Raw genomic sequence first — 11625 nt, forward strand, 5'->3', positions numbered from 1 at the left:
CATGGACAGCCCGCTTAAAATCACACCACAGATTTTCAATAATACTCAAGTCTGGGGACTGAGACAGCCATTCCAGAATGTTGTACTTGTTCCTCTGCTTGAATGCCTTAGTAGATTTTGAGCAGTGTTTAGGGTCGTTGTCTTGTTGAAAGATCCAGCCCTGGTGCAACTTCAACTTTGACACTGATTCATGAACATTGTTGACAAGAATCTGCTGATATTGACTGGAATCCATGTGAGCCTCAACTTTAACAATATTCCCAGTACCTGCACTGGCCACACAGCCACACAGCATGATTGAACCACCTCAAAATTTCACTGTAGGTAGCAAGCATTTTTCTTGGAAAGCTGTGTTCTTTTTCAGCCATGCATACTGCCCCGTGTTATGTCCAAATATCTGAATTTTAGTTTTATCAGTCCACAGCACCTTATTCCAAAATGAAACTGGCTTGTCCAAATGTGCTTTAGCATACCTTAAGCGACTCTGTTTGTGGCGTGTATGCAGAAAAGGCTTCCCCTCCATTAGAGCATCATACAGAATCTACTTGTGCAAAGTGCGCTGTATAGTTGAATGATGCATAGTGCGCTACCTGGACACAAGTCGGGGGACTGATCACCCCTGGCTGGGTCACCAGAGTGAGGGTGTATGACTAAGACCCGAAACACCCAGTGATCTCGGGAGAGTCACTGAAGATGTGTCCAGGCTGCACCACTAGGTGTATTGCAGGTCTAATCAAACATGGTAATGCCATTGACTTCCAGGAAAGACTGGATGACAACCTCGAAAGTGTGGTGACAGCTGAAGAGACAGAGGACAGCTCGGAGAGACGGCAACTGGGGCAGGGAGGGGTAGCATCCTGAGCTGCAGCTCCCGCAAGGGAGCACACAAACAATGCTACGATGAACCCTAAAGAGTCATACCCCCACGGGTGCCCGAGAGGGGGGGAGAATGAGCACACCAAATGGACGGATTTTCTGGTAACGACCCTTGCAAATGGACAATCGATTACAAGCGCAGTTTGCAAATGTGGCAAGGTCTGCAAAAATCTGACAGGTCTAAAGATACATCAGACCAAGATGCGCTGCCTAAGGAACCCTGTGGTGCAACGCTCAGTGCTAGTACCCAGTATGGCATCTGGTGAGATGGAGGAGGATCCAGGCCCGGAGACACCCCACAGTGCCCAGAGCCTCCGCGCACTACCGGCGTCACCCCAAAGCAGACCATCAGAACAGCGTCGGATTTTGTGGCCCACTGCCAACAAGGAGTCAGAGTGGCAGCGGTTTGATGTAGATGTTGATTCAGCCCTTGAAGCAACAGCAAAGGGTGATGTGGAGCAGAGGCTCAGGACAATGAGCACACTCATAATATGCATCGCATCAGACAGGTATTGTTGTGAAAGTGTCGTGACACGGACCCACAAGAGGGGGCGTTAATGAACGGACAATGGATAAGCCAAAAAGTAACAATTTAATGTTGTGAATCGCACAACGAAGTACAAACAATAACAATATGGTGGAATGTCAATTATACACAAGGTGAAGTGTGGGCAGGCTCGAAGATAGAAGACGTCTGGCGAGAGAAGAGCTGGATCCCACACAGCTTCCACCACCAACGGATCTGAAGAACACCGGAGCCGCCAAGCCCTGCGCCCCAGGTGGCCACTGTCTTCAGCAGTCAGACCCGGTACTGCTGGCAGAGAACAGAAACAGTATTGATGAGTGTGAGTTCGCACACTCAGTAATCCCACAGTCAGTGTTCAGTTAGGAGGGAGCACTTCCACCTCCAATCACACACTCGTACAGCTCCTGTGAAACCACTTATCTGGTTTGGGGTGTGAGGCGAAGCCGTCGCAGTCCACACCAAACGCCAATACCGCAGATAAGGACACATCACAGGAAAACGGCTGCAAACGAGATCAGACTATTAGTTATAGTTAAGCTTAGCAGAGAAATTACTTGACTGGTATCTGATTTCTCGGCGGGGAGGTGGAGTTGCAGTCCGGCCTTTATGGTGGTGGTGATGTGTAGTGGATGAGTGACAGCTGGTACGGATGATGAGTGACAGCTGTCACTCCCGGTCGCTCCGACGCCCTCTCGTGCTTGAAGCCCGCACTTCAAGCAGGGCGCCATCTTGTGGTGGTGGGCCAGCAGTACCTCCTCTTCAGCGGCCCACACAACAGGTATGGCATTAAAGAACATCGTGCCACCAAGACTACAACAGCATCAATTCCAAACCGGCGTGAGAAGAAGATCTCTCAAGTCAGAAAGGAGCTGAGGATATTAAGGAGTCAGTTCAAGAAGGCTAATGACGATGAGAAGGAAGCCTTGGCAGAACTGAGGGGTGTGGTGAGGGAGAAGCTACTCACCCTCCGTCGGGCCGAGGGGCACAGGAGGCGGGGCAAGGAGAGGGCTCGCAAGCGCAGTGCCTTCATCACAAACCCATTTGGTTTCGCAAAGAAGCTGCTGGGAGAGAAACGCAGCGGTCAGCTCTCATGTCCGAAGGAAGACATCAACCGCCACATAAGTAATACTTACAGCGACAGCATGAGAGACCAAGACCTCGGCCACTGTGAAGCCCTTGTATGCCCTCCTGAGCCCAGCACCCTGTTTGACATCAGCGCACCCACTCTGAAGGAAGTCAAAGAGGTCATCAAAGCTTCCAGAGCGGTATCAGCACCGGGCCCAAGTGGGGTCCCGTACAAGGTCTTCAAACAGTGCCCCCGCCTGCTGGAGTGCCTGTGGAAGATCTTCAGAGTGATCTGGAAAAGAGGGAAGGTACCCCAGCAGTGGAAGTATGCAGAGGGAGTATGGGTCCCCAAGGGGGAGAATGCAAAGGACATCGAGCAGTTCAGATCAATCTCCCTTCTCAGCACAGAGTGCAAGGCCTTCTTCAAGATCGTTTCCAACCGCCTCATGAGATTTCTGCTGAAGAACTCCTACATCGATACCTCTGTGCAGAAAGGAGGAGTCCCAGGAGTCCCAGGGTGTATCAAGCACACTGGCGTAGTGACTCAGCTGATCCGTGAAGCGAGAGAGAGCAGGGGTGATCTGGCAGTACTTTGGCTGGACCTTGCCAATGCTTACGGTTCGATTCCACATAAGCTGGTGGAATTATCCCTGAGAAAATACCATGTCCCAGAGAGGTGCGTCATCTCATCCTCGACTATTATGACCATTTTAGTCTGAGGGTGTCCTCTGGGGCATCAACATCAGATTGGCATCGTCTGGAAAAAGGCATCATCACCGGCTGCACGATCTCTGTGTCTCTGTTCGCCCTTGCCATGAATATGCTGGTGAAGTCAGCAGAAGTGGAGTGCCGAGGTCCATTGTCTAGATCTAGTACCCGACAGCCACCGATAAGAGCATTCATGGATGATCTCACGGTATCCACAACATCAATGCCTGGATGCAGATGGCTCCTGCAAGGTCTGGATCGACTCATAACTTGGGCAAGAATGAGTTTCAAGCCTGGGAAATCCAGGTCCTTGGTCTTGAGGAAAGGGAAGGTGACAGACCGCTTCTGATTCAGTCTGGGAAACACCACTATTCCGTCTGTGTCCGAAAAACCAGTGAAGAGCCTCGGAAAGCTCTTCACTGGTGATCTGAAGGACACCGCTGCACGCCAAGCAGCCGGCGACAACCTCAACCAGTGGGTCTTAGCTGTGGACAAGTCTGGGCTTCCCGGGAAGTTCAAGGCCTGGATCTATCAGCACAACATCCTGCCTCGTTTCTCTTGGCCACTGCTGATGTATGAAATCCCAGTTATGACCGTGGAGGGCTTTGAGAGGAAGATCAGCCAGCAACTGCGCAGGTGGCTCAGCCTGCCACGTAGTCTGAGCAGTATTGCGCTGTTTGGGCATGGGATTAAGCTCCAGCTTCCTTTCAGCAGTGTCACAGAGGAGTTCAAGGTAGCCCGGGCCAGAGAGGTCCTGCTCTACAGAGACTCCGCTGATGGGAAGGTATTCTCAGCAGGTGTGGTGGTTCGCACAGGAAGGAAGTGGTGTGCCCAGGACGCAGTGGAGAGAGCAGAGGCAAGGCTGCGGCACAGTACCTTGGTGGGTACAGTGGCCACAGGTCGGGCAGGGCTGGGTAGCATCCCGAAGCCTTGCTTCAGCAGAGCTAAAGGGAAGGAAAGGCGGAAGCTCATCTCGGGAGAGTCACTGAAGATGTGTCCAGGTTGCACCACTAGGTGTATTGCAGGTCAGAGACACTATCTGCAGCAAGATCATGTTGTAGGTCTTTGAAGCAGGTCTGTGGCTTGACTATGACTGTTCTCACCATCCTTCGCTTCAGCTTGGGCCTTAACTAGTACTGTACCTGCAGTCTTCCATTTCCTCACTATGTTCCTCACAGTGGAAACTGACAGCTGAAATCTCTGAGATAGCTTTTTGTATCCTTCTCCTAAACCATGATGTTGAACAATATTTGTTTTCAGGTCATTTGAGAATTTTATTTAAATAATTATCGCACATTTTCTGTAAATACTAGAAATTTCATTTTCTCAAATTTCAGTGTGTTCGTCTGCTATATGACATATTTAACTGAAATTTCTGATCCAGACAACCAATGATTTATAAAGGAAAATCATGAAAATTATCAGGGGTGCCGAAACGTTTGCATACAACTGTAGATATCTTGTGAAACTGAAAGCCTTCCCTTGTACTATCCAGTCAGTTCTGTAAGTAAGTGACAGTAATACTCATGTTGAAATTTTGCTGCTATACACCATCATAGTGAAGCTGAAATGAAACAATGAAGGTGTTTTTGTAGAGTACATTTTTAGCTTTAATTCAAGGGTTCAACAAAGCATATTGCATTAACCATTGCAGAATTACAGGCAATTGTATACACAGCCCCATTGTGTTCAGAGGCCACAAGGGTTTGGACAAACTAAATATAAGGATTATTCTTAATATCAGTCATCACTTTTGCACCCAGCATTTAGACCCAATTTTGGGGTTGCACCAAAAACAAAGTGCCATTTCTATAAGACATTGACTGAGAAACAAACAGAATAAGGTGTGACTTGACATAAGTAAAATAATCGCAATGCAATACAAAAGCCCCACTAATTACAACTTTATAATAATTTTCATTAAAAAAAATCTAAATAAGATTGGTCAGACAAAATCTAAGCGAAAAATACAGATTTTTGCTGTTTAAAATTCTATTGAATGGGAAATTTGTAAAGCATACTGACCAAAGTAAAAATAATGCAAGAAATATTTTTCATGTACAGATCTCCCTCCTTATTGTTTTTAGATGAGTGTGTTGTTTACAGCCCCAGTATGTCACTGGGGCATAACCCTGTGAGACGGCAGGTAACAAGAGAACACATGTATACAAGCATTAGGTCAAAGTAATGAGTTCCACCTGAATGCCTGTTCTGTGTGATAAGATTTAACTGACATTTTTTATTCAGTTTTTTCTGACTAAAAGTAGCAATATTCTCATATTTATTCTATAATAATAATAATAATAATAAAGCTGTCATGCTTTAAGCACATACATCTGTGATGTTGCTCTGATAATAAAATTAATCTTGCCTTTAACACATAAATGCATTCATTTTAACAGTACATTTGTGTTGTAATTTTTCTTTTTTTTTTCTTTTTTTTGGTAGGTTTTATAGTTTGTATTAGCATAGAATGCTACAGTGCTCTAAGTGAAAAAAATACAAGAAATAACCCAGAATCAGAGTGCTATTTTGAAATCTATTACATTTTAAAATCTAGGTTTTAACTCAAAATCACAAAATGTTACTTGATCAATCTTAATTTTATGAAACATTAGTTATTTAAGGCTGCTTTTAAAATCAAAATTCTTCTTTCTCTGTCTCTTCTTTATTTCACAACATGTATCAAAATGTAATTTTAATTTTCATGGCATCTCAAATTTAGGATTATTTCATATGAATAAATACTTATTATTAATAGTAATTTATTCCTAATTGTTTTATTTACATGCACACACATCTCATGCCAAGAATAAGAATTTTATCAGAATTAGAATGAGAAAGATTTATTTGGCCAAGTATGAATGCACATACAAGGAATTTGACTTTGGATTCTCTTTGCTCATTTGGCACAGTAGACATAGGTAGACACAAGTAGACATGAAAAAGCACAAAAAACATAAATAGGCATAATTAAAACATAAATAGACTTGTGTAAACAAGGACCACAAGCAACAATAAAAACAATATATTAGGAGCAGAGAAAGCCTATACTATATACACAGTTATACAGATACTATTTGCATTTTTCATTACATAGTGTGTATTTGTACAAAGGTTTGTCTGTTATGAGTGTTATGTATGTATGTTTGTTCAACATACTGAAGGCTTGGGTTAAGAAACTGTTTCTTAGCCTTGTGGTTTTGGCGTAGAGTGCTCTGCAGCGCCGACCAAAGGGGAGAGGTGAGAAGATGAGAAGAGGGTGAGAAGAGTCACTGTTGATGTCACCTGCCCGCTTCCTCTCTCTGAAGGAGTACAGGTCTTGGATGGAGGACGGGTGATCCTCTCCTCAGTCCAGATTGTTCTTCGCAGTCTGTTCCTGTCCACTTGGTTGCTGAATCAAACCAGACAGTGGTGAACTGGCAGAGGACATACTGGATTATAGCCGAGTTGAAGTTTACCAGCAGCTCCTGAGGCTGATTGAACATCCTGAGCTGCTTCAGGAAGTATGGTGCATCCAGAAAGTATTCACAGCACTTCACTTTTCCCAGAGTTTATGTTACAGCCTTGTTACAAAATAGACAAATAAAAAAATCCTCAAAATTCCCCATAATGACAGTGATTTTTTTTTTTGATTTTTCCAAATTTATAAAAAATTTGAAAATTATAGCATTTATTTTAAAAAATTATATTAAAAAAATGTTTTCTTGATTATTTTACACAGGGCTAATAACACCATAGCCTTTCCAATTTAACTTAGGTTCTTTTGACTTCATTTATTTATTTATTTGTCATGTAGAATATTTTTCCCTCTGATAGGTGGCGCACATGTCATCCTGACAAAAAAGTGGCCTCTTTACAAAGGGCTGTTGACAATTTTTTTAAGCTGTAGTATCGGCATTCCACCATGAGAGGGCACTGTTTAACTGTTGAGCAGATGAAATAAGGTTTTTCTATATTTCCAAAAAGTTATTAGAGAAAGGATGTGACATGGACTGAGACAGTTTTGAACTGTACTTCATGTGCAGCACGTAGACAAGATGACATGAAAGCCATACAGAAATAAATCTTGAACAGCGGCATGATGTATAATTATAATCTTCTGTGTCACTGTACACCTTTATGTATTGCAGCTATTATTGGTATAGTAGGTTTGCAGAATGTTAATTACAGGCAGTGGCTTTGACAGACAGAGACAAGAGGTTCATGTGTACATCTTCATCCTACAGCCTTGACCTCATTCAGATGTGTGTCTTAGATGGAGGTGTTCAACATTTCACACATGCCTGGGTCTGGCTTTGAGAATTTTGTTCCACATACCTTTAAACAAGACACAACAAATTCATACACATTGAAATTAAGAGTTCATATTTCCCCCATTTAACCATAATCAGAAGTGCCTGACTCCGTGGTATAACTCACAAACTCGCAGCTTAAAGCAGATAACCCGTAAGTTGGAGAGGAAATGGCGTCTCACTAATTTAGAAGATCTTCACTTAGCCTGGAAAAAGAGTCTGTTGCTCTATAAAAAAGCCCTCCATAAAGCTAGGACATCTTACTACTCATCACTAATTGAAGAAAATAACACCAACCCCAGGTTTCTTTTCAGCACTGTAGCCAGGCTGACAAAGAGTCAGAGCTCTATTGAGCCGAGTATTCCTTTAACTTTAACTAGTAATGACTTCATGACTTTCTTTGCTAATAAAATTTTAACTATTAGAGAAAAAATTACTCATAACCATCCCAAAGACATATTGTTCTCTTTGGCTGCTTTCAGTGATGCCGGTATTTGGTTAGACTCTTTCTCTCAGATTGTTCTGTCTGAGTTATTTTCATTAGTTACTTCCTCCAAACCATCAACATGTCTATTAGACCCCATTTCTACCAGGCTGCTCAAGGAAGCCCTACCATTAATTAATGCTTCGATCTTAAATATGATCAATCTGTCTTTATTAGTTGGCTATGTACCACAGGCTTTTAAGGTGGCAGTAATTAAACCATTACTTAAAAAGCCATCACTTGACCCAGCTATCTTAGATTACCTAAGATAGCTGTATAGGCCAATCTCCAACCTTCCTTTTCTCTCAAAAATTCTTGAAAGGGTAGTTGTAAAACAGCTAACTGATCATCTTCAGAGGAATGGTCTATTTGAAGAGTTTCAGTCAGGGTTTAGAATTCATCATAGTACAGAAACAGCATTAGTGAAGGTTACAAATGATCTTCTTATGGTCTCAGACAGTGGACTCATCTCTGTGCTTGTTCTGTTAGACCTCAGTGCTGCTTTTGATACTGTTGACCATAAAATTTTATTACAGAGATTAGAGCATGCCATAGGTATTAAAGGCACTGTGCTGCGGTGGTTTGAATCATATTTATCTAATAGATTACAATTTGTTCATGTAAATGGGGACTCTTTTTCACAGACTAAGGTTAATTATGGAGTTCCACAAGGTTCTTCCCTTAGGCAGTATTATTAGACAGCATTGCTTAAATTTTCATTGTTACGCAGATGATACTCAGCTTTATCTATCCATGAAGCCAGAGGACACACACCAATTAGCTAAACTGCAGGATTGTCTTACAGACATAAAGACATGGATGACCTCTAATTTCCTGCTTTTAAACTCAGATAAAACTGAAGTTATTGTACTTGGCCCCACAAATCTTAGAAACATGGTGTCTAACCAGATCCTTACTCTGGATGGCATTACCCTGACCTCTAGTAATACTGTGAGAAATCTTGGAGTCATTTTTGATCAGGATATGTCATTCAATGCGCATATTAAACAAATATGTAGGACTGCTTTTTTGCATTTGCGCAATATCTCTAAAATTAGAAAGATCTTGTCTCAGAGTGATGCTGAAAAACTAATTCATGCATTTATTTCCTCTAGGCTGGACTATTGTAATTCATTATTATCAGGTTGTCCTAAAAGTTCCCTGAAAAGCCTTCAGTTAATTCAAAATGCTGCAGCTAGAGTACTGACGGGGACTAGAAGGAGAGAGCATATCTCACCCATATTGGCCTCTCTTCATTGGCTTCCTGTTAATTCTAGAATAGAATTTAAAATTATTCTTCTTACTTATAAGGTTTTGAATAATCAGGTCCCATCTTATCTTAGGGACCTCATAGTACCATATCACCCCAACAGAGCGCTTCGCTCTCAGACTGCAGGCTTACTTGTAGTTCCTAGGGTTTGTAAGAGTAGAATGGGAGGCAGAGCCTTCAGCTTTCAGGCTCCTCTCCTGTGGAACCAGCTCCCAATTCAGATCAGGGAGACAGACACCCTCTCTACTTTTAAGATTAGGCTTAAAACTTTCCTTTTTGCTAAAGCTTATAGTTAGGGCTGGATCAGGTGACCCTGAACCATCCCTTAGTTATGCTGCTATAGACGTAGACTGCTGGGGGGTTCCCATGATGCACTGAGTGTTTCTTTCTCTTTTTGCTCTGTATGCACCACTCTGCATTTAATCATTAGTGATTGATCTCTGCTCCCCTCCACAGCATGTCTTTTTCCTGGTTCTCTCCCTCAGCCCCAACCAGTCCCAGCAGAAGACTGCCCCTCCCTGAGCCTGGTTCTGCTGGAGGTTTCTTTCTGTTAAAAGGGAGTTTTTCCTTCCCACTGTCGCCAAGTGCTTGCTCACAGGGGGTCGTTTTGACAGTTGGGGTTTTTCTGTAATTATTGTATGGCTTTGCCTTGCAATATGAAGCGCCTTGGGGCAAGTGTTTGTTGTGATTTGGCGCTATATAAATGAAATTGATTTGATTTGATAATGAAGACAACAATAAATAAATAAATAGATTAATTAAATGTAATTAATAAATAAATCAGTTTACATTGTTTCAAGCCAGTATTTTTCATTTATTTATGTATTTACTTTGTTTTGTTTTGTTTTTGTATACATTTAGGTTCAAAAATATAATATTTCAAGATGAAAAAATAAAATTCTAAAAGTAACTATTTAATACTTGTTGCATATATCACAATTTGAGCAAAATATTTACTTAAATGATTAGTATACAGCATGCTTTGTAAATATTTAGCTAAATATTTAACTAAATGTTTAACTACTATTTCAGTCAGTGCTAAACATTATGCTAAATAGTTTTAAAATTTAGTTGTAGACACATAATTAAATATGTAAGTGCATATGTAGTGCATATGTTTAGCTTAATGTTTACTTACACATACATATATTTAGTTATATACTGGATATGAATAGAGAAAAAGAGAATTGCTTAAGCACAGTAATAAAGTATTTCAAAGGGTTAATCGAATAAATTAGGTTGATTCAAAGTCATTTAACATAACTGAACACACAGATGTTTCTGCATCAAATCTATGTACCAAAACAATGAACATTTCTTACATTAACAAGATGTTTGTTTGTTTTTTGAAAGATTGCAATAATTACAGAAAATGTCAAAAGTGAGCCAAAAGCATTGGCTGATACTTTTTTCCAGTCATTGTAGCTACATGATAATGAACCATTAATTTGAATATGTCTCATAGTAAAGAAGCTGATGAGTGGCACAAGTCTGATATTTTTATATTTATATGCACTGCATTGTTTAAGCCTTCTTTTAACTTAAACTTATTGTAAACTTGCAGCATAAGTACTTAAATCAGGCCACGGACCTACTCCATTTCACTTCTCTGTCCTGAGGCATTGTTTTAAAATAGCTTTGAAGAGTGTGTCATCAGGACAGCACCATAATTAAATCACCATGAAACAACATCTTGCTTTGAATTAGACGTATTCCCTGTTGAAAGCAAATAATGGAGTTGGACTTATGCAATGTTCAGTTTATTGATTAAAACTGTGTTTTGTTTTTTACTTACAAAGTATTACTCAAACAAAAAAGTAAAGAAGAGCAAAGAATAAGATAAGGATAACTAATAGTAGTGCAGCACTGAAACACGAAACAAATGGAGATGCAAGCACTAAATTGGGCACAAATACACCTTAGACATTATTCTTTTGAATGAATAGACTGGCCACTTGAATTTTTGATAGGCAATACTTGCTATAATTTTGGTAAAAAAAAAAAAGTGATGCAAATTATTGGTTGAGTTAATAGTGTTTAAAAAGGAATAGTTTGCACCATGTGTCATGCTTAGTTATCATGTTACGGAGTAACATATGTCACATGTCATAGAATTCAATGGACGTCGACACTGACCTTTACTTTGGAGACCAAACGATCAACACAGTCAAAACTATTCCATTTGTTAATCCTATTAGCTCAACAAATAATTTGTACTTTTTTTAACCAAAATTGGAGCAACTTTAGCTTTCGATCCCTGTACAAAATGAAATTGACGTTTGTCACCATTCTTACTGTTTTTACCTCATAACTCCCTAACATTTAGTCATAGATGGTCCAAACTATACCTTTTTGGAATCTTTATGTTCAGACAAATAATGTGGTATCGTTCTCAATATGA

Source organism: Thalassophryne amazonica, chromosome 12, assembly GCF_902500255.1.
Source record: "Thalassophryne amazonica chromosome 12, fThaAma1.1, whole genome shotgun sequence".
Classification (NCBI taxonomy): domain Eukaryota; kingdom Metazoa; phylum Chordata; class Actinopteri; order Batrachoidiformes; family Batrachoididae; genus Thalassophryne; species Thalassophryne amazonica.